This window comes from Miniopterus schreibersii (genome assembly GCF_964146895.1).
Source record: "Miniopterus schreibersii genome assembly, chromosome: 1".
NCBI lineage: Eukaryota > Metazoa > Chordata > Mammalia > Chiroptera > Miniopteridae > Miniopterus > Miniopterus schreibersii.
Window position 1 is genome coordinate 147,699,695 of NC_138101.1, and position 24,362 is coordinate 147,724,056.

At 39.2% G+C, this 24,362-nt stretch overlaps 1 protein-coding gene across 3 annotated transcripts in view; it reads left to right on the forward strand.

The window, feature by feature from the left end:
• SEMA6D (semaphorin 6D) overlaps nucleotides 1-24,362 on the forward strand; it is a 522,867-nt gene that overhangs the window by 23,132 nt on the left and 475,373 nt on the right. Inside the window, exon 2 of one of the 3 annotated variants that reach the window (XM_081136885.1) lies at nucleotides 21,281-21,372. The exons of the other annotated variants lie outside the window; for them this stretch is intronic. The gene's annotated coding sequence lies outside the window, so the exon portion shown is untranslated. The remainder of the gene's footprint in view (nucleotides 1-21,280; nucleotides 21,373-24,362) is intronic. 3 annotated transcript variants of the gene reach the window in all.

Consider the following 24,362-nt stretch of genomic DNA (forward strand, 5'->3'; position numbering starts at 1 on the left):
TTTTATTTAAGAATTTATAAAATGTGGGATGTAAGGAAGAAATTTTAAAGCCAAATCGTTTCCTGGTCCCTGTCACCTGCCCAGGTCTGACATCCAGTTTCTAAAAGGCTTCCAACCCTTAGGTTTTTTTGTATTGAAAGAAAAGATTGAAATTGTTACTCATGCCTGATTCATTGGGCCAAGGGAGCAACTGCCAAGAGCCCATCAGTCCTTAAAGTGGAGTGGCTGGCAGTTCCTGTTAGAGTGTGGATGTTAGATTTTGTCCTGAATAAAAAAAACCCACAAAAACAACTTACTACCATCTCTTTCTTTAAAAAGGGGGATTGGTAAAGAAAATTAAATAAGTACTTATTAGTGATAGTTGCCCTGTTTCTGGAAGGGTTCTAGATCTTTCTTCCCATGACCTATCCTTTTTGTTTTCAAACTTTAATTTTTTAAAATATAGTTAGCTTCTTAAATTCTATTTTATTTTCTTAAAATAAAGGATGATTTCACAAGTTTATACTATATCCAGACTTGAATGGAACCCTTAATATATTTCCAAGAATATATTTTCTTATACACATCTTTACCTGTATGATTCTAAATTGACAATCTTTTGAAATACATGTAGCCTAGGTATCCATTAGCATATGTAATAATTATGACAGATTTGAAAGTCAGAATAGGCAGTGATTCTCCTAAAGCCATATTTATAGAAGATGTGAAATAGAAATTTTGTTTTTCCATGGTGACCTTGAATCAAAGAGGAAGACATTTAGCCAAATTTAGTTATAATCACAATTTATGTTATAATCTGACAGCCGAGGGTGTAAGAGCTAAAAAGAAACAGTTGTTGAGTAGTTTTATGTGCCAAGGATTGAGTTAGGTGTTAATACATACATTATCTCTACCTAAGGACTTATTGATTATTTAATAATTAGCTTTTCTGAAGTAATTTCCAGACACTGAGATGGATATTTCGGGCAGTCCAGGCTTGATTATTTCCTTAAATATACTCTCATTTACAAAAGTTCTGCCTCAATGATTGATGATAAAAACAACTAAAAATGGTACAATATTAAGAAGGTGAAAATGGACTGAGATTTTTTTTTTTCTAATATCAACAATAACCTGACAGGAACATAAAAGTTGCATGAAAATTAAGTTATTCACCCAAACCTACCAACATAGCAAATTTTAATGTCAGCCTTGCAAATGATTGTGAATTCCAGATACAAAATTTAAGGAAAAATTTAGGACATACACAAAGATAATTAAGAAACGGGCAAATTAAAATTTAAATGAGAACTTTCCTCAATGGCAGTGTATTTCTTCACTGACCGATATTGGATATTATCTGTTCTGCCATCACTTTGTTTTGTGAACCTGTGAGAAGGCTTTGGGAAATTTTACTTAAGACGATAGGAAAGAGGTTAATCAGTCAGACCTTTCTGCTTTCCAGGCTGCTATTTTATCTCCGACAATGGCATCCTCACCAGCACTTCCAAGGGTGGATGATTATGAGCATGAAATATCAAGCACAGCAAGGATTCAATAAATGACAACTATTGTTATGATGATCACTGTTACACAATTTTAGTTTGGGCAATTCACTCATTCTAGTTTTTCTTAATAATGAACCATCAATCACTCATTTCCCATAATTCTGTTTCCTTTTAAGCCTATACCATCTCTCAAAATAACACATTTGATATGTTTGCTGCTTGATCTATAAAGTAGCATTTCCTTTCTTTTTACATCCTTAATGACATTACCCTTCATTCTTTCATCTCCTTTTTCTCTAAGAAATCTACATTGACCATATGAATATCATTCATGATTATATTGATGCCGAGGACTAGTGAAAAGAATATGAGATGCCAGGTACATGTAAATTGATATCTTTTCTGAGTCTCTGCTCAATAGCAATTTTTGGGCTATGAGGATTAGGTGAAGTGACATTATGGAAAGCACATAACAAGACGCCTGGCAGATAGCAGGAGGTGAGGGAATGTTATTTTTCTTCTCCAGCACCACCTCTATTCCTTCCATTCTTCCCTTCCCTCCTCTAGCATCCGAGCATTAGGGATGCCATGGTTCTAGAGCAGCTGTTGTCCAATGGAACTGTTGCAGTGATGAAAATGTTCTGTATCTGTGGTAGCCACCAGCCACATCTGGCTATCTAAATGTAAATTAACTTAAAATTTCAGGCCCTCATTGGTACTGACCACATTTGAAATGCCCAATAGCCACAATGCGAATGGCTGTGTGTGTCGGACAGCACAAATATAGAACACTTTCCTTTTCTTAAAGTTCAGTTGGACAGAATTCTTTCAAAGTATGGGCTATAAGTGTGACTAGTATAAGTTCAGAGCTAAATTTTTTTATTTTATTACATCTTAATTCGTTTTCATCTTAATTTAAATAGCCACAGGTGGCTACTGGCTGCCACATCAAACAGTACAGTTGCAGAGTATCGCAAGCGCTAGTCAACAGCTTTGCAGATTTTAATTGGCATTTTTAGATTCTACGTGATGCCAGTGATGCTGAGGACCGGATAGATTAATCTATCAACTCCAAGTGTTTGTGATGTGTTTTTGATTCCCTCATCTACTGCCACTAGGCTAAACTCAGCCTATATCTGATATTCTCATACAAGAGCAACTTTTCAATTCAAAAACTCTTGTATCTCATTGGATTTTTGATCTCACTTATTTTTGAGCCCAGCTATAAAATCAATCGAGAACTGTTCTGTGTGCCTAACATTGTTCAGTGAAAATAGCAAGGTTTAGAGAAAGCATATGAGAAAATGACAGCCTGTAGCAGGAGGTCTTACCCACAGAGACACAAACACACTGAGAAGCTGTGATCATTTAGAAGGTGTGTGGTGAGCAATTTGTTGCTGTTAATAAAGTGTCAGCATTTACAAATTATTCCCCTTTTTATTTTAAGAAATTAAACTGTCTTGATCCCTGGCATGATGTTGTTAGTCTTACGCATTTGCATTCTGTCATGCTTCCTTGAGTCGGAGAGAAAAGTGGTGTGGGGCTGGAGCTTGTGCTGGTGGTTGCTCCCAGGCCGGGGTTCACTTACGAGATTGGGTCACTGATCAGAACGTCACTCATGTGTGTTACCATGGAGAAAACCGATAAAAGCTCCATAAGCAAGGTGGTGGCAGGCAATACATTATACGGACGTCTGGTCATGGGGACTGATCATTTTTCTCTCATCGCTTCAATCTTGTTTTTTAAAAATTAGATGGCGGATATTTAGGAATTAGACTGTTTTGAATATAAAATGTCTGACTTAAATGAACGCATTTTTAAGGGGAAATAGGGTCAAGGATTCATCTTGTTGACAGAAAGAATGGAAAGGTGATGCAGTGCAAGAGGTGTTGGGGGGATTAGAACAATGCTGAAAAGCACAGAGGCTGGAAGTCTTCACAGGCAAAGAGAGGTTTAAACATTTAATGGAAAAGGTCACACGAAGACATGGCTGAAGGTCAGGAAGTAATAGAGTATTGCCGGCGGCATGCAGAGTGATTATTTAACTGAGCTCCTTGCACGTGTTCAGGTTGGTTTTTGTTTGTTTGTTTGTAGATACTGATGACACGTGTTTATAATGAGGGAATTTGGCATCTGTTCTTGTCTGGTTCCATTATTTTACTTACGGGCAGAACAAAATTGTTATAGAAAAGATAACGTGTTAGAAATTCTCATTGGACTATAATCTTTCAGCCTAGATACAAATAAAAGACTGTCTATAAAAAAGTTTCATCCTGAGCAGAACTGTGATCACATCTAATGTATATTGTTATTAAGGTAAATTGCATCAGAAGATTTATATTTTCCCATTTTCTTAGGATACAGTCTGAGTTCATTCTAGAAAATGGCAGAAGAACACAAAGACCATCTCAGACCTTCTGACTGCTGGAGGAATAGGGAAGTTTGGCTAATGTACTATCATCTGCCCATTTAGGTTTTCTTTCTTTACTGACAGTTACGTGGATTTAAAAGCCCATTAGGGGAGAGCATGTTCGGTCTGTAAGCAGTGGAAGCACATGATCTGATGACTGTTCTATAAACAGACCTAAGCTTCCTTTTAGACAGGAATAGGTTTTCATTTATTTGGAGGCTAATTATAAATTAGAATGATAATCCTTTTGATGGACAATTCAATTGCATTTAAATTCAAATTAACATCTGCTGTTTATACTTTGTATTGTGCAGTCTACCTGAATCTAGACACAAACTATTAAAGATCTGTGTCTAGGGAATCTTTGTTCTCTAAAGAGTTTGATGGAAAAAAGAGCATTTTCCTACAACCGTTATTGGAACCAGATCGTAGCTGCCCTTGAAAATCAAGGATGCTTTCCTTTGTCCACTAGCATATTAAAGGGGGTTGTGCAAATAAGCACAAACACACTTCACTACAAAGGGAACTGTTAAAAATGTTTGGCATTTTTCAGATAATATAAGTGTTTTGAATTAATAACACACACGTTAAGCTATTTATGTAGTTTTGTTCAGATATTGCCTTATTTAAGAACTTGGTTTATATAAATGCATAATTACATTTCAATTCATAGATATATTAATTATATCTATAGCTATACATAAATTCATTTACCGCTATACTTTGTATATATGAGCCACATATTTATAAATGGTAATATTTATCTATAGGCAAATGGATATATAGATAGGCATGTATGTATATAATAAATCAGTATCTCAAAATTTCAAGACTGGAAATAGTTAGCTACAGCTCATAGTTTTGGGTGTTTTGCTTTCCTTCAAACAACTCTCATTCATTTACAGACCACATGATAATGTAGATTATGTAGGAGCTGGAAGAATGTCTCTGCTTTTCACCCGAGAAGCATGTGAAGTACCTGACACAGGAGCAGAGGGAACCAGTGCCCAAGGATTACTGCAGAGCTGTGGGCAAAGACACACACAATTCACTCATAAGTGTTGTTTTTAAACTTCTAGAATTGTATAATTGGCATTTCTCCTAAAATTAATTAGACAATTTATAAAATGACAGGGAGTTACAGCATGATACCTCTGTCGAAAATCAGTCCTGTTACCTAATTTACAGTGCTGAAGAGGTAACTGATCCTGTTGAATAATCATTTTATTTTTAAAATTAGCACTAGGTGATTTAGTTTATTATTTGAGAAGATTTTAATGGGAAATCAGCTTAAAATTATTTTTAATAAACACTGCATGAACATGAGCTTGAAAACCACATCAAGGTCTCCAAATTATGTATTTATTTCCTAATTATTTGTTTGACAGACTATGGTGTTGAAGCTGCAAAATATGTAACCAAGGTTAAGCATTCAGGATCTTGAACTGAGAGAGTAAGTGGGAATCTTTACAAGGATCTCAGGAGGGGCACAGAGTTCAGAGGTTCAGTATTCCAGATCCCTTGACTTCTCCCTGTGCAGCATCTATCTTCCCTTTAAATGTGAATAGCTGTCTCGTGCCCACTAACAATCTGTCTCCTAGAATGCTGCCTGGTTAACAAAGATCAACAATGACCTAAGCCCCACCTTTACGCCCTCCCCTCCGCTGATGCCAGGATTGTTCCCTAAAAGTCAGAATGAAGGGGTGAAGTCGGAGTTGGGGAATTGTCAGAAGAAGCCACTGGCTTGGCATATGGGACACACCAAGGCACCTTGCAGGGTAGCATGAACATGGTGTGAACAGTGACCCCATGTATTATGCTTAGTGTTGCAAAATCAAAAACTGATTTCTTAGCTTACCAAAATTAGATGTGTCCCTCAAGCCTCAAATGAACAAAGATTCAAAGATAATCATGTTCACACAAACACACACAGTCCTGAGTAGTATATTTAAAGCCAGATTGCCAATTTATTACTTAAAAAAGGAAATATAGCCCTGGCTGGTGTGACTCGTGGTTTGAGCATCGCCCCATGCACCAAGAGGTCGCCGGTTCAGTTCCTGGTCCGGGCACATGCCTGGTTGCGGGCTCCATCCCTATGGGGGCGTGCAGCAGGCAGCTGATCCATGTTTCTCTCTCATCGATGTTTCTCTCTCTCTCTCCCTCTCCTTTCCTCCCTCTCTCAAGTCAATAAAAACAGATTTTGTAAAAAAAGAAATATAACTAATACCTTCAAGAATGTTCCTAATAGCGTAACCAGAACATATTCTCTTGCGAGACAATTTAAGAGAACATCAAATCGTAATTTGAAATTTGTTTATGAAGTCAAAGAAGTGGCTTATTGGTAAAAAGAAAAAAAAAAAAAAGTGTTACTTACGAAAAAATAATATGAAAAGCAAAGAGCCAGTACCTTGATTGTCAAAGAACCTGTATAAATCAATAAGAAAAAAACTAATGTCAATTTTTTTAATGGGAAAAAGATAAATACCCTATTAGTGAAAACAGTTGACAAAAATAAGTACAAATGACCCATAAACATGAAAAAATGATAAACCTCACACATAATTAAGAAAATGAAAATAAAAATTAGATATTTTTATCCTATGAGTTTGGCACAAATTTAAAAATCCAATAATATTTATCGTTGGTGAGGATGAGATAAAGAAACCATGTCGGAGAATATGAGTGCAGCTAGAAACTGAAGCAACATTTCTGAAAGAAAATTTGACATTATTAATAAAAATTTTTAATTCGCATAACCGTTGACCTAGCACCTCCGCAGCTCAGGATTTACCCTGACAATACGCTTTTGCAACTATCTGCTAAGATAGCTGAACAGGATGTGCCCTGTAATAGCAAATAACTGGAAAACAAAATTTCTCTTCAACAGGGGACTGCCAATAAATTAAGTTACTGTGTTGAATATCCTGCAACTGTGAAAAAAAAAATGAGTTATATCTATTGATGTTGAAGAAGAAAGAGCTTTAGGATGTATTATTAAGCGATAGACAAAGTGTGCATTGTGTGTTCTCCTTTATGGAAGAATATGTACTAGTCATATGTATTTTACTAGAAGAATACAGTAAAACCATCAGTGGTGGGAGATGTTTAGCTTTTATTTTAAACCTTCCGGTAATATTTGAACATTGTTTTGATCATTTGCCTAGATTTCATTTAATTATGATCAAATATATATTTAAATAGACACGTTATACACATTCCCACACACAGTTAAGCACATGCAAACACACAAGCTTTTGTAAAGCATTTCTTAGCCAAATAACTTGAAAGGATCTTCCCCTATCTGATGGCACCACCTGAAGTCTATTAGCTGAAATTTTGGCTTTTTGATCACTTTTTGATTAGCTACTGAATTTACTGCTTTCAAAATGCTCTTCCTTCGTTATTTGATTGTTACGTAACTTTAGACAAATTAATATTTCTGAGGTTCTAAGTTGTTATTGTGGTTTAGTTATGTTTATTGGTAGCATGAGGGAAATGCCTATCAAGGAGATGCTGTAAAGATTAAATAATAAAACTTCAATGCACATAGTTCAAAGCCTGGAACTTGAAGGATGCATTGTAAATATTAGTTATTTTTCACTCATCCAATGCCTTTGTGCTGTTTTTTCCTTCATGATGCTGCTTCTCTCCTGTACTCTGTCTTTCTCTTCTACCACTTGAGGTTCTGCTGCTGGGACCAAGTTAAAAGTACTTTAGTCAACCATATTATGGGTCAAATATATTCTTGTGAGGTGGCTTGAGAATCTAACCACTGTGTATGAAATTGTTTCCAGAAAGTAACTCACAAATTAAGTTTTGGAACACAATCTTTGGAAATTGGATAGTACCTGGACTGTGACTAACAGCATCAAACAAAAATGCATTCTTTCTCCATTTTGCTTATTATTTGCAACTCAGTCATGCTTTTCACTGCCTCAAAGGGTGTGATGGAGCTCTGGATAAAACTCTTTCATTTGAAACACTATGATAGCCACAACAAATTATTCATGGAGATTATGCTTTGCCTTCAACATAGGGAACTGGCCATGTAAATTTATTGAGCACTTGCTGTGTGCCAGACAGTGTCAGTTGTTTGATAAGTTATCACATTTAATCTTCACAGTAACCTATGAGGAAAATAATTACTTTAATTATCTTTTAAAAGAGAAAATAGGCTCAGAGAAGTTCAGCCACATGGACAAGGTAATGGGCAGAATCAAAGTTCAAATCCAAGTCCACCTGGTACTGAAGCCCATGCATTTTCTAGTGTTTGTTAACTGATAGAAGTTTGCCATTCCAAAGATTTTTACATCTTATATCCAAAGGTATTCTTTGTTTTTTTTAAGCATTGGCATTACAACATTTAACCCATATATAGTCTTCTCCTGTATAGCTGTAAACTTGCTGTTTGAAGAAGTAAAGGTTTTTTGACCTTGGTAGAGTAATTTCTCAATGACTGTCTTAGAGAAGAACACTTTTTTGTCGGCAGGAGCCATTTATTTGTCTGAGTACCTATGCCCTTACTAAGGGTGCCTGTGGTGTCAGGATGCTTGCCACTTCTGCACAGCGGCCAGCGCTGGGCCTAGGACTCCTGACCATACACAAAAACACATTCGCTAAGATTCACTAAGAGGAGGCTAGAGGCTGCCAGGTCATAAGCACTGTTGCTCTGGCATGCTGGAATTCAAGGTTTTAGGAAACATGATACAGAATCCCTTACGAATTTTGTTTTTTATTGCCCTCTCTCTCTATGTGCTGTGGTAACCTCCTTCCTGTATAGTATACCGGGATCTGTAACTGTTCCCTTCAGCTTTAATCTGACACACAAATGTGAGGTGTTCGAAGCTGAATTTTTGCACTGCCTCCATTCTGTAGTTCCTGTCAGAATCTCCCACTCATTTTTCAAGCACAAGAAACCTGATGTTTTTATGCTACTTACATTTCTTTCAACATTGTGTACTACATGGGACCAGATAGAGTTATATTCTGTGCTTTACTGTATCAATTAGCTATTGGTGCATAACAACTCCAAAACATCGTAGTGGAAAACAACATTCGTTTACTTTGCTCATGATTGTGAAGGCCATAAAGATAAGCTGGGGTCTGCTGAGTACTTTTCCTAGTCTTGGCTAGATGTCTTTATGAATTTGAGGTCAGCTCATGTCAGCTGTGGACCAGCTTTACTGATCTTGGCTGGGCTATCACATGTCTGAGGCCGTTGCTGGGACAAATGGTCTGACTTGATTATGATCCATATGGTCTCTCATCCTCCAGCAGGCTAGCTCAGGCTTGTTCACATAGCAGCTGGGCAGTGTCCCAAGAGAACAAGCAGATGCAGGAAAGGTCTTACAATGCCTAGTCTCAGAGCCAGCACACAAAATATTGTCATCTCTGCAATATTTTAATGGCCAAAGCAAGCTGTAAGGGAACCCTGATAATGGGAGTGGGAAATAGACTTCACCCATTAAAGGAAGGAGCTACAAATGGTATGGATACCAGAAGGAGTGAAGAATTGGGGCCCTTGATTTTTCAAGCAATTAATCAAAATGTACAGAACTTCTTTCTTGCTCTTCTTTGCCTCTCAACGATGTATGTTTTAGCTCTTTGCTAATCTGTGCCAAGATGCTGTCCTGGTGAGCTAGGTAACTGCAGTAACAGATACACAATGGCATTTAGCATAGTTACCAAAAGCTGGTGTCCTCATTAGAGAAGCTGTAGAATGCTCACTTGCACATGGTCCACGCTGACCACCTGGGAGGTGCAGACTGCTCACTGGAAGAGTTTGGAGTTGCCAAGGTAGACATGAGGGGATGGGCACCCCAAAGGGCCCTAATGGTATGGACACTTTCTCAACTATCTCTAATAAAAAATCAGGACAAGGTATCAAAGCTGTATAGACATTTTATTTCCACAATGCTCAATTCTCAACTCTCCCTGCTGCCAAATAATTATAGCTGCTCCAGAAATCAGTTCTTTCTGGTGTCTCACAGGTGATTGCTAACTAATACGTTATCCTGGCTAGATGGGTAAATAACTGGATGCAGTTAAAATACACATCCCAGGAACTCCTAAGGTAGCACCTGCAAACTTTGTTCTAAAGAATATTAATCCTCTATGATGTTCCTTGAAAAATGGATCCTGAGATAAAAGTTTTGATAAACAATAAATAATTAATGACTTGAATGACTACAATGCATGCTAGTATATTAAAGTATCTGGGAAAATCTGCCCTAAAAAAACATAGCTACCTATTGGGCTAGCTTTTCTCATGTTCCTTCCCACACCCCATTTTCCACCCTCTCTGGCTTCCTTTGGACCTCCTGGAGCCCAAACCCTGTAAAAAAGACTCACCCAGGCTTTTGTGGCAGCTGAGCTTTTGTTGGGTTTGGCCAATAGAAAACACTTGCAGAAGTTAAAAAGGGCAGGAGGAGAATGGATTTTTCTTCTCAGCTTCTTTTGCTACTTTGGTGCCAGTCCTCTGGCAGTGACTGGCTTCCTCTATGACTACAGCTCTTATAAGGCAGGTCCTCCCCATGGCTCCATCCTCACTGGGGCTGAGAAACACTATTTGCCCTCCAACTTCAGCTCCAGGCTTTCCCATTGTTGCTACTCCCCAGTTGCTTCTGCATCTTTTTATTAACTCTGCCTACACTGCCTTAAGCAGTCCCTTCATTAAAGTCTGTTCTAGGGGTTCTTAGCTTGGGGTCCAAGGACCTCAGTGACATCTATCGAAAGAAAACAGGATTGGTGAACCTGGAAGGGAAAAAGAAAACTTTCAATTTGCTAAGTAAAAAATTCATCCCCTTATTTTCTCTAATCCCTAAAAGATAATTTAGCATTTCCTTCAGTTATGAGGGTAGGCAAAGGCATTAACAGTACCTTTAACTTTCTCATCAACAGATATCACAGATATTTTCATAAGACATTGCAAGTTTGGTTGATATCTTGAAATAGTTTTTATCGCTATTACTACTTGGACACCGTATTAGTTATGAAACCGTATGCTAGATCATCTTATTTGAATGGATTAATAAAGAAGCACACTTATTCCTATACTAAATATGTGTTTCTCAAAATATTTTAACTGAATTTTGATTTAATTGGTACCCTTTTGTAATCTTTGTACTTTATGTGTTTTCTGAAATGGTTTTGTAGGCTTCCCTAGACTCCCCAAAGGTTTCATTAGGTGCTCCCCCGCCCCAACACACCCGAGATGAACTCCGGAACCGTCTGAGGGGCCAGAGCTGATACAATGTGAGCTTCCCAGTTTATTTGACCAGGGAACTCGTCGTTCATGTTCACACATTAGTATTTCATGCAACTAGTCTTACAAAAAACACACTTAGGAAAAGATATCCTATAGGAATGACCCATCTTACGAGATTACCAAAAATAGGAACAATCAGCCATGGAGACCTGCTCAGAAAGGGACCGTTGCCCCTCAAGTCCCAGTGGCTACAGGTTTCTTAGACTTTCTCTGTCACTTGTACTTTTCCCCAACTTGATTCCCTCCCAGATGCCTCTTATTTTCCTCTTGGGTTCCATGCTCTTGCCACCTACCCCTTGTCCTCTGTAATCTCTGCTTCAACCCTCTCTGGGGTCCTAATCCTGTTTCACAAACCCTCTGTTTTCATTCCCATGGTGAGAACACTCTCATGAATTACAATATTGGCTACAGCCCAACACACCGAAAACAAAGCAGTGACCCAGAAGCAACCAGGAAGGCTCAGTGTTCATTTTTAACCTCGCACGAATCTGTTTGCTACTCTGCTTTGTCACTGAAGACATAATTTAGACCTGTCAGGATAGTCCAAGAGTCTCACACATTTTTTTTCTTCTTTACCTCTGGTTCCCTACTAATTAACCATAACGAGCTGGGGATGACCACGATGGTGAGACTACACGGGCATGGTCTCCATCACTGTGCTCTGTGAAGGCAGCACTTTGCTCTTGCATATTTGAGTAGTATTCTCAGGTGCTAATAGCAGGAGTTCAGTTATGCTTATTGAATGAATAAATGAGATGCAGGTTTAAGCCAGGGCTATCTGCTTTGTCAACAGATTTCGTGACTGAAAAAGTACACTAAAGGAACTTTGAGGGCAGCACTCATATTTTCTCCATCAGTAGACCCACTAAGGACCCTGTAGGTAGCTTTGGATGCTTCTTGACCAGGCCATGGTTCCAGGTTCCATCCATATTTCTCAGAGGCGGAGCCAGAGTTCATACATTTACCCTCTAGAAAGAGAAACTACAGCACTGACCATTCTCCCTGGATATTTTGATTCTTCACAGATATTGATAAAATCTTCACAAGGGTTGTGATTCTCTACTTTGTTTTTTTCGGTCCCATTTAGATTAATGCTAAAACATATTTATGCTAAAACATTTAAAACATCCAAAAATAATTCTTTGCTATCTTCTTTAAGTAATAGGGAAAAACCATTCACATTCTTTTAATGTATGTATATAAGATATAACATATATACAATATTACATTATATATAAATATTCCAAACTTTTCTCTCTTGGTTAACCATCCTGTCTCATTTTCCACACCTGTTCTTGAACCAAACTTTTTGTCCAAAACATGAAAAATTCTTTTTAAAAAATTTTCCTTTGAAAGTACTAGGAATCATATGCAGTGTTTCAATTTGTAAATTATTTGTATCTTTTCAAATTAATTCTCCTGCCACGCTTACTTTTGGAGGAATGCTTTCTACTTTTCATCTCTTCTGTTTCCTGTCTATAACTTTTTCTCCCAAAGATATTTAAAGAATCTTTTTCCCCCAGAGCTTAAGGGTCGTACTGAAGTCTGGGAACTCTCCAGGTTTCCTCCCTTTGATTTTCACTTTTTGTCACTGTGGCAGCTCTTTAAGGAGTTTCACGCTGAAGTCCGTGTTGGGAACTGCGCTTCACATGGCCCGTGGGCCGGCTCCAGGCTCCCCGCGTTCGGCCGCAGGCCGTGTGAAGACGGCAGTGTCCTGGGCTTGCCAGTGATAAGGTGGGCACGGGCCTCAGCCTTGCCCGTTTTGGGTGGTCACTGACCTTACTGTGAAGCCCAAATTTTGTCTCACAAGTAAAACTGTAGATGGGAGAGGATATTGTCCTGCAACGTATAGTACTTGGACGTACAAATGGTACATGTATTTATTTGAAATGCTCTTTACATCTCCAGTTATATTCCCCTACTCCCTTCTTTACCTTGTCAAGCAATATCTATAATTTACAAATCTCAGCAATAACCATACATTTTTTTAAAGAAAGTGTTTGTCATAAGGTTTGACAAAGCATTTGTAATTCTGAACAACTTCAATGTCTACAGTAGAAACGAGACAATACTACCAAGTATTATTAAATTTCCAGTGTTTTAACTCTCACCTGACCCTGACTTCAAGGACAAGGTTCAATAGCAACTCCTTGGTGAGTCCATTCTTACACTGCCCATCAAAATTAATTCTTTCCTCCTCGGTGCTACAGCTATAGTAATAATAATATTAATTTATTATTATTACCACTATTGTATTCATTGGAACTTCATGTTTTCCAGGCACCGTGCTAAGTAATTTCCATATATAGCTAACGTAATTTTAACAATAACACCATGAGTTAAGGATTATCGTTGTCTTCATTTTACACAAGGAAACTGAAGTGCAGACAGACTGTGCAAATGAGAGTGGATCTCAGGTCTCTTTAACCTTAAAACCTGAGCCACTCAGACTGTCGCCTCAAAGGAAAGATTATAGTTCATTTACCATTTTATGCCCAGTCACCAAAATTCTTGTCACATGGTTGGTGCTCAGTGAATATTTGTTGAATGAGTATGAAAAGAAATTCTTCACACTAATGAAAATTATTCTGTTGAACTTATAAGTACAAATCTGGGACCTGCTAGCAACCAGAACTCAATAAAAAATTACTCTTTTATCTTTATTCAGTCTCATCTTGATCTCCTACTTCTTGTCACCCCAAACCAAGAGCTTTATCTTCTCTGACTTCATCTTAGGCGCTTTCTGCCCCCCCCCCCCCCCCCCCACTGCTCAGTGAAGATATGGGGATGGTAGAGAAGGCCGTGCTTGTTTGTGTAATTACAGATCTTTGTTTTGATTTTTGAGGTCCTGAGTGCCTTCTTTCCCTTCCCCATCACGCCCTGGCTGGGGAGCCCCTGGAAGCTTCCAGGCTTGTGCAGAGTAGAGCACCCTGCCCCAGAGTGGTGTGGTCTACTCAGTGGATGTCATTTATGCAGGACTGATGGGTCTGCTTTTGTAACTGGGAACTGCATCATCTCTGGAGACTTTAGTAAAAAAACGCCCACCACACAGAGGTTACATCTGTACAGGAGCCTAAAAGAGGTTTGCTTTTTTTTTTCCTTACATAATACACACTCACACAGATTAACATTATTATTATGGGTTAATTTGTGTCTCCCCCCGCACACACCAAAAGATGTTGGAGTCTTAACCCCTAGGACCTATAAATATGACCTTATTTGGAAATAGGATCTTTGCATATGATCAAGTTACGATGAGGTCATTAGGGTGGACCCTAATCCAATATGATTGTGTTCTTATAGAAAGGGGACCTTTGAACACAGAGGCACGCATGGAGAATGCCACGTGAGAATGAAGGCAGAGATCCACGTTGCATGGGAGAGGCGTGGAACAGATTTTCCCTCACTGCCCCAGAAGTGTTCAACCTGCCAATACCCTTATCTCAGACTTTTAGCCTCCTCAGTGTGAGACAGTACATTTCTATCGTTTATTTCATCCCATTTTTGGTACTTTGTTATGGAAGTCTGAAAAAACAAATGCAATTATCTATCCATATCTGGCCATCTTCCTGACTAAAGCATAGATGAAATCCAGAAGTAAACCAAGAAATTAACCAAGTAGCCACAAAAGATGTCCTAGGCAGACCCAAACACAACTACTCTGTTACCAGTAGGCTCCACTCAGAGCTTGTTCATTCCTTCTTAACAATTTCATCTACTAAGACAGTCTTCTTGCTTTTCAAAGTCATGGCTGCAACAGATGGTGCAAAGGGCCGAGAGGATTGTCCACACAGACAGTGACAGTGGAGGACAGCAATATACACTGATGAGATATCAAGGAGAACCTATGAATAGCAAACGGTATCAGAGACAACCGAGGAATGTAGATGCTTATAGGAAGCACAGAGGGCCTGGCTCTTTGTCCCTAGACTTTGCCTTGCAATCTCCCTCTCTCTAACTTCCCGGAACCCATTTCTTCACCTATAGCTTTGCTTTGGTTTGCACCAAATATTGTGCTGGTTTATTTTGTGGTTCCATTTCTTTAAAATTGTCCTTCAGGCTCAAGCATGCTCTCCATTCTGAATTTTTAACCTAGTGTCTCATACCCAAATAGGGCTTTTAAGAAGCTCCTTTCTGCCAACCAAGGGAAATAGAACTCATTTGTTAAAATGCCCAAAACCACAAAAAGCAAAGTGATCAGGAGCTCATTAGGGTAGAGCTTCACATACTTGAACACGTGATTATCCTCAAGGGCATCACTGTATTTTGTAAAATACTATATGATTACCACAATGACCCTGGGTCATAAAGATATTAAAAAGACAGCTACATATATAATAATACAAATTAGAAAGCTTCTAATTTTGTTGTATAAATCATTAAAAGCTCAGTTGCTTTAAAGTCATGGTGGTCCAAATGAACTCCTTACGGGTATTAAAGAACTATTTCTGCCTCTCCCTGTTTTATGTTCTCTCCCTCTCCTTAACTCACTCCCACTTCCTCTCCCTGCCCCTCTGTCTCTCTCTCTCACACAGACATACACACACACACACATCCTTTTTAAGGATGTGGGGCCAGCAATACACATGCACAGGACTGGAACAGACCTACCCAAAAGAATCCCCACAGCCACCTGATTACCATTTAGTACTTGCTAACTTTTTTTCTTAGCTACCATACAATCGATATACTGCATTATGTGACCAAATATTCCTTTGGCAGGAATTACGTGTAACCCCTTAATTTGGGCTATAAGTCTCCTACTCTGAACAACAACAAAAATGTTGGAATGAAGTCACTGAAGTTGACATTATTATAAATAAGTTGAATCTACTTTATAAAGAAATCTTCTTTATTACTTCAAATATTATTAGTCGATATACCACACAACTGTTTGAAACATACTGGCAGTTGGAACCATGCCTGTGGATTAGCTGGTTTCCTGGAAAGAGCGTTGGTTTTTAAGACAAATCTGAATTACTCCTGGCCCTGGAGCTTCTCACCTGGGGCAAGTTTGCTGCCTACTCCTGGCCTCAGGTTTATCTGTTAAGATAATAAGCTGTTATCACAAGATAGTTATGCAGATCAAATAAGATGATATGTGATAGCACCAGTGAGCCCTGGTAAATGTTTCTTTTCTTTTTTTCTTCTTTGTTTAATTTGAATCAATTTTTGAATGAAGTCACTAATATGTAGAAAGGATGAAAAGATTGAAGTCCACCTTGACCTTAAGGTTACTCAGATGTAGCCCTCCTTTCTTTGTTTGAGGCTTTGACACGTTGGGCTTGTTAGATGAATTAATTCTCACTCTGGAAGGCTGAGACTAGGACCCCCTAGGGAATGAAATGCAGACAGGTGGAATGTCCTTGAGGAAATACAGGGGAGGGCATAAAATAAATATAAAGGAGAGGCAGCTGAAGAAGTCTGGCGCCTGCGTTCAGAGGGCCGGAGGCCAGCCTCTATGGAGTGCCCAGGTGGGTTTCTCAGCGTAAGAACTGGGAAAAGGGGCAAACTACTTGCTGCATAGCTTTGCCTAGTGATGAATAAATAACTATGAATAAATAACTCTCTTCGTATCTATCACAGCTCCTAGCGAATTACCTTCATAAGGCAGGCTCTCAGTAAATGTTTAATGAATGACTGAGTTATTCAATTAATTGCTGAATGCTAAATTGGAAATGCCCTGAGAAATTATATAATCTCAAAGTGTAACATTACTGCTGGGGTAGTGAAGCCCAGAGACTGTCTCACTTGCGAGCATACCCCAGAAACAAAGACCCAGATCTACTGATTCCAAGACTCAGACTCGACACTGCAGCAGAGCCATTTATTTCAAACTAGAATCAGAAAATGTACTGGGCCCGGCCGGGCGTGGCTCAGTGGTTGAGCATCAACCTAGGATCCAGGCGATAGGGGTTCGATTCCCGGTCAGGGCACATGCCCGAGTTGCGGGTTCGATCCTCAGTCGGGGGCGTGCAGGAGGCAGCCGATCAATGACTACTCTCTCACCATTGATGTTTCTCTTTCTCTCCCTCCCCCTTCCTGTCTATGAAATCAATAAAGTTGTATTTAAAAAGAAAAGAAAGAAAGGAAATGTATTGGGACCAAAGATCTACTTATTTTCTGATTGAAAACACCCCAGGCATCAGATTCTGTTTGGCTCAGAATATCCGGATACTTTGTATTCAGATCTCTCCATGTGGTCCTAATGAAGCTGAAAAAAAGGGGAGTAGATTTGATGGTCATGGATGTACATTGAAATATTGATGAGGGTCAGTAATTGCACTCTAAGAAACCTTGCGCTATCCAGCTGGTGAAGGAATTGGCTCAGTGTGTCACAAGCGATCGTGTTCCTCTCCCGTTTTCCCGCTGTCCTTGGTCCAGCTCCACCCTTCATAGTCATGACGTTATCTTCATCTGCATGGTCTTGGAACCAGCTTTGGGCTAATCAAATTCTACCCACCGTCGGGACCAGCTGAAGCCATATTTGCTGATGAAGCTCCCTTCCTTGACTACTCCAGTCCTATTGGTCTTCCTTAAAATCTGAAGTTTGACCTTTTATTGTCTCGTGTGGCCCATAAGATACTCTATGCTTCTATCTTCTTTGTAAGACTGATGACATATTAAACATTCATTCAAAGTCTACTTGGATTGGAGTTGTCAGATAAAGTATAGGAGACCCAGTTAAATTTTAATTTCAGATAAAAATGAAAATGTTTTTAGTATAAATTTATCTCAAATAGTGCACGAAACTTACATTTTAAAAAAGTTGTTGTTTATTTGAAATTCAGATTTAACTGAGTGCCTTATATTTTTATTTGCTAATTCTGGAAATCCTATCTTGAATGTGTTTTTACGTTGAACTTCTATAGAAATTCACCCTTGGAGTTTTCTTCTTATATCACAGAATGTGATATACGCAAAGTTGTATATCTTGGACTGAAATTCATAATGTTTTACTAATCCTGAATTTCTATGGTCACTTATAAGAACAATTAATATGTAAACATCAGACCAAAAGGCTCACTGCCAGCAATGGAAATATAAATGCGTGATCATCGGTATTCTGTCGGCTCTGCGAGAGTAGAGATTTCCTGTGCTGCTCCCCTGTCTCTGTTCGCTAGTCCCTAGCGCAGGAGGCGGGTGCTCTATAGAAACACCCCTCTCAGGCTGCCTAGGGTAGCTTATCCCTCCTCCTGTAGACTTTAGAGTCACAGCCCGTCAGGATTTCCTGCTTTGTACTCTGCTTTTCCAAGTCAGTGGTTATCAAAGTGTCGTGGCCCCAGACCAGCAACTTTCAGCGGCGCCTGGGAATTTGCTAGGGATGCACGTTCTTGGGCCCCACCCTCACCCTCCGGCCTGAGAAACTCTACAGGTGAGCCCAGCAATCTGGGTCTCAACAGGCCCTCCAGGTGACCCCGATGCTCTCCTTAAGAAAGCGCTGGAACGGCCCATGGTTTCCTCTGTTTCTGTGTGTGCGGTAGAGGTGACTGATGTGTGGGTAATTATCTCACTGCTTAACTATACTCGATGCAGATAAATCTAGGCCACTCTTCAGACTTTGATAGACTGTTCCCCGTTTTACTTTCTTTCTCGCCTTCCCTGTTATGTTCTTCCTCACAAGGAAGCCTTGTTTCTTAGTTGCAAAGTCTGCATGTTGAAAGGAAGGGCTCTGGTCATCTCCCCCCCCTTCTCTCCCTCATTCCCTTCCTCCCCCCTTCCCTCCTTTGCCCCCTCTCCTCTTTATCTTACCTGGTTGGCATTCCCAGTTTAGCCCCGAAGCCTTTCCAGCGGGCCCTTTTCCCACCCTTGTGTTTCATTCGCGTAAATGCCCCCGGGCCGGGCCGGCATCTCTCTCCTACCAGAGCCTCCTGGCTCACCCGCACTGGCTGCTCGCAGCAGCCCTTCTTGCCCTCGTTTCTGGTTCTCTGTCCCGCACACACTTCTCTCTTTATCCTATTGCTCCGTCTTCATCTTTTGTTCCTCTGCTGGTACTTGCGAGTCTAGCAGATCACCACCCGACAGACAATCCCCGCGTGGTGTGTGCATCGCCATCACCGAAATCCACGTTTCCCTGTCCACACCCCCCTTCTTCCCGCGGGGTTGCCATCACATTCACACACGTATTTCAGGAAATGAAATTTGTCCCTTATACCTTACAGACTTGGCCATTCGCTAAGCCTCTATATATCTAATTTGTAATTACTTTGGTTTCTTACATAGAACAGCTCTTCTATTTCTTATTACATGAAACTGTGCCCCAGCAGTTTATCTCTTCAGGAGATGTCAGTAAGAACAAGAAATATTTCCGAATTCCTATCCTGCGTTTGTGGTTTCCAAAAAACTGCCTGAGGATCAGCCATAGAATAGACAGAAATTAGAACCTTTCCTTGGCAATTGATTCTTTCGTTCTGATTTTTAAGCACAGAATTCACGTAGCGTAAAATTCACCCTTTTAACCATTTTTTAATAACACCTGAGACTTGCTTCTTGAAAGAAGATGCAGTCGCCCTTTCTTGGGTAAGTCGAGCACTGCATTCGCCCCTGGTATGTGTAGTCCTACCCGAGAGGAAGGGCTCATGTGGGGCTCTCTCTAGCTCCAAGTCTCCATACTTACCGAGTATTGAATGTAATAGAATTCTAAGTACTGAATATTATGATTGACAATATTCAATATGACCAATATCAGTAATTATGCAATTAATAACCAAATCATAAATTTATGCGGCCATTAAAAATTCTAACAACAGTGCTCTATATTATCAGTTTATTTTTATCTCTCTACAATACTGTGTAGTTATGTTTTTTTAAACCTTCCAACATAAAGGATAAAATTATACTTTGTGAGAAAATAACTGGCTGCCTTAAGATAAATTCTGCTATTGCTGAAGGTTATCAGGAAGAGTAATTGCTCAAGAACATTTTATATGGAGAAAATCTATAGGTGTGATTAGTCTAAGAAACTATTTCTTTCTCTAAAAGGGAAAAAGAAAATGCTTAGAAATTATTTGCTTATCATGAATATCATCTAACATCTGTAGGAAAGAGAAGAACATGAAGCAACTTGAGCAAACAGCACTGGACTGAGAATCAGAATATAGTTCCAAATCACGACGCTGTCACTAGCTTACTGTGTAGCCAGCCTCTCATACGCTCTCAAGTTCAGTTTATCATATAGCTACTGAAGGGATTTATTTAGACCCAAGCTGCAAACAGGTGGCAGTGACATCGGATCCATTCTTCTGGATAATGCTTGTCTTCGGTTTGATTAAATGAATACATTTCCAACAAAACACCACCAGTCTTTAGAATTTTTTATGCTCCTGAACAAAGTTTTATTTTACAGTGTTTCAGTGGCATTGGCCAGGTTATATAATTCAACACCACTCTTAGGAATACAATTGAACTAAAGAAAAGTCTAGTAGAATACTGGACAAGCTCTCAGCGTAGCCGACTCCCTTTTGGCTGCCAGAACCCAGGGTTCCTGGGGTTTTCATGTTCTATTCCAAGTCTAAGAACACAGTGTAGACATTTTAAAGCTGTCTGCTTTACTTATTGGTACAACATGCAATAGTTATCCCAGGAGTATCTGACAAACCTCAAAGGAATTCGAGCTTGCCAACATTGGAAAACAAACTGTTATAATTTTTCTAATAGTTGTCTAACTTGTCCTTTCTTATATGAACTATGTAGGGAAGTAGGAGTAGTGTAAAAAGATCACTGTCTGAAGACACAGAAGGTATAGGATGTTAGTCCCAGCTTCGCTGCCAGTTCTGTGACCTGAGCCACTTTAATTGACTTGGTGGCTTGGTACTTTGGTCCTGCTTCTATTAAATGCCCTGGACCAGTGACTGTTCAGGTGCAACATGCAGAACTCAAAGGGCTCTGTGGAGTTGCTTGGAGCTGCTCTAGGACGTGAGGGGAGGTCTGAACTGTCTTCCAGGTGGGACTCCATTTCTACACTCCCTTCAGCCAGAACAGTTCCACTTGTTCGTTTTATGTACTTGAGCTTTTGGATAGGAAGCTCTTTGAGGGAAGATTCTGAGGCTCTGGAAATCTGGATGACTGTTCTTACACATCTCCTTGGCTGATCGTTACTGAACCCCATGTTTCTAGTTTCAGCATGACGGAACCATACCACTTGAAAATGAAATGAGTGGGAGTCCCACAGGTAGCAACCAGAGAAGCAGCAGCGCCCGTTAAGAAAGGTCAGTGTGGAAGGGGTGGTGGGATGATGCAGTTTATGGGGCAAGCTTGTCAAGTGCGCACTTACTGATGATGGTGACACAAGTTTTCCGATAGTAGCTAGATATTTCTGGTGTATGCGTGCTCCTTTTTGCTGTAGTGCATTTTAATTTTTGTCATATTTTGCCAAACAATAAATGAAGACAACATTAATATTCATGAGAGGTTGCAGGAAGAAAACGAGTTTATTTTGCTCTCAGGGACACAAACCACTGAAGAGAAGATACTGTAAACACGTAGTTGGCGAATAAAATAGCAACAACAATAACAACAATCTGCCTAATTCTCCAGGGTCCATTAAAAACACACAAGGCTGTCTAAACACATTTATGAGAGTAAAGAACATTGCGAGGCCCCTTATCTCTGCTTTGGGTGTTTCTATTTGACCCCTGCAGTGTACCAGAACCCATTCAAATTCTCTCAGGTACAGAGCCAAAGGAGCTCCTTTGTACAATAATATTAATTGTACTTAGCTGCTGATATTTTTATTTCCCCCACTAGATTGTGTTTTTCTTGAGGAGAAGAAATCTGAGTTTCCCAAAGACCTACCATAGTGTTTCACAGCATTTTGCCCATAGCTGGAACTCAGTACATGTTTGTCCAAGTGAAAAGTTAAGGGAGGTATAAATGAAAACTTCATCTTAAGGCATAAAAGCATTTCTGCAGAACCTGTGCAGGCTTTCTGGCTCTGGTTACGGGCAGCCATGCTTAGGCCGGGTGGGGCCAGTGGAAATGGGCCCAGGCCTTGCCTCAGTGCATACCCACAGTTCAGCCAGTGGAGAACTGGTGAGAACTCTCATTCCAAGCAACAGGGAAGGTGACATCCACTCTTTTGGGATTCACTAACACTTAAGAAAAAGCAGGAATTTCAACGGAAAACTCCTTCAGTTTGCATGCATGATAAAATTATTATATCTATTTAATGGAAGTCCTATTCTTGAATGCTCCCCAGATTATTTTAATGAGCAGCCATGGTTGAGAAACATGAAGACTTAGAAAGAACGCTGGCTTTGGAGTCCAAGTCCAAAGCTCATGTCTTTCTATAGCCACTTTCTCTCTATGACAGCAGTTTTCAACCCGTGTGCCTCAAAAAAATTTAAAACATACACAATACCTGACTATTTAGGCAGGGGCACACACCTCTTTTCCCTTAGATTTTCAAGTTAAAAAAATGTCAATAGGCAACACAACAATAGCCATCCAGCGTGAACAAATTAAAATTATGCCTATTTTTGTGTGTGTGTGTCACATTGGCAAAAAATATATTTTTTGGTGTGCCACAGAATTTTAGCAATTAGTGTATGTGTGCCACGAGAGGAAAAAGGTTGAAAAACACTACTTTATGATACTGAGTTTGGAGCAATGCTTATGTGCCTGGATGTTGGAGCCAGACTGTCTGGGTTTGAGGAAGTTATTTAGCCTCTCTGTGTATTAGTTTTCCGTATGGTAAATAGGTATGATACTATTAATTGGCTCAGAGAGTTATTATGGACATTAAATGTTATATATGTAAGATATAAATAATATATAAGAAAAGACAGTACGTGGCTCATTGTAAATCTTATACAAATATTTTCTATTATTATTGTTATTATTCAAGTGTTTAAGCTTCAGTTACTTCATCCTTAAAATGAGGTTGCTATATTTATTTTAAAGGTTACATGAGACTTTCAAATAATATTTTTGAAATCCATGACATGTCTTAAATGTTTATTAAATGAAAGCTCTTATTTTTATAACATTATTATAAGCTCTGATCTCAGTTACATGATGTGTAGTTGGAATAAACCTGAGTTCTCCTCCATAAAGAGTGATTTGTCATCCCCCAAAAGGGGCACAGAAAACCTGGGGTCTGATTACAGCCCTACCAGTGAATTTGGATAAGTTACTTCATCCTCCTGGCTTTCAGATTAGTCTTAGGTAAAATGGGGGCCGTGATGGAGTTATGACGAGTGAATGCACTAGTACAGTAAAGCAGCTAGTACAATACCCCTGGTTGCTCAGGAAATTTTACTTCCCTCCTATTCTTACCTGTGGCATCAAGCCTTTTCGGCAGTCTTTTTTTCTTTTAAAGATCATTTTCAACTTCAGTATTTGCTCTCAATATACTAGTGTAGATTTGGTATACTTCATGCTTTGACATCAACATGGAATTTTGCATCTTGATTTCTTATGCCATTCAAGGAATTTTAGTTAAACAAAACAGTATTTTAATGCTGTTGAATATTAACATTTATGTTCTCAAAATTAGTTAAACCAGATTGCTCTGACTCTGGAGAAAAAGGCAGATATTTGAAAGATGTACATAATCATCACCGTTTGCCAAAAATTCAAATTCATTGATTAGTCATGGCCAAACATGTTGGGATTATCCAAGGATTTAGGGAAATTAATCCAATTATATGGATATATTTCCTTTGTGAATTTTATTGGTAACTATTTGGGGAAAATAAAATATGAAAACATAAATGTAGCTCAGAGAGAACTCTTTTAAGCCAAAAACATTATGAAAGGTTTTGCTATAATCCATTCAGAAATTCTGAAAGGTAGATTAGATGTATCATCCTTGCTTAACCACTGAGGAAATTAAAATACCCAAAGAATGAGAGATTCATCTATCTCCTAGCATGGCAGGGACAGAGCCCGGCTTAGAATGCAGATGGCACTGTTATCCAGACTCATGAAAGCATTGAGCAGCCCCAAATGTACATTTTAAAAAAACATTCTGACTGAGTAATGGTTCTGTTGGAGTGTATTTTCCCTCTTAGTCTTCAGTAATCCATTCCTATTTAGCTCTGGTAGGCACTCTAAGAACCACAGAATGTCAAACATGTAAGGGGCCTTGGAAATCAGAATCCACCCTCTGGATTTCACAAAGGACATGATTGTAAGAATGAAAAGGAAGGGGACAGTTGCCCAGTGACGGCTGTGCATAAGTGGTCACTACCTATAG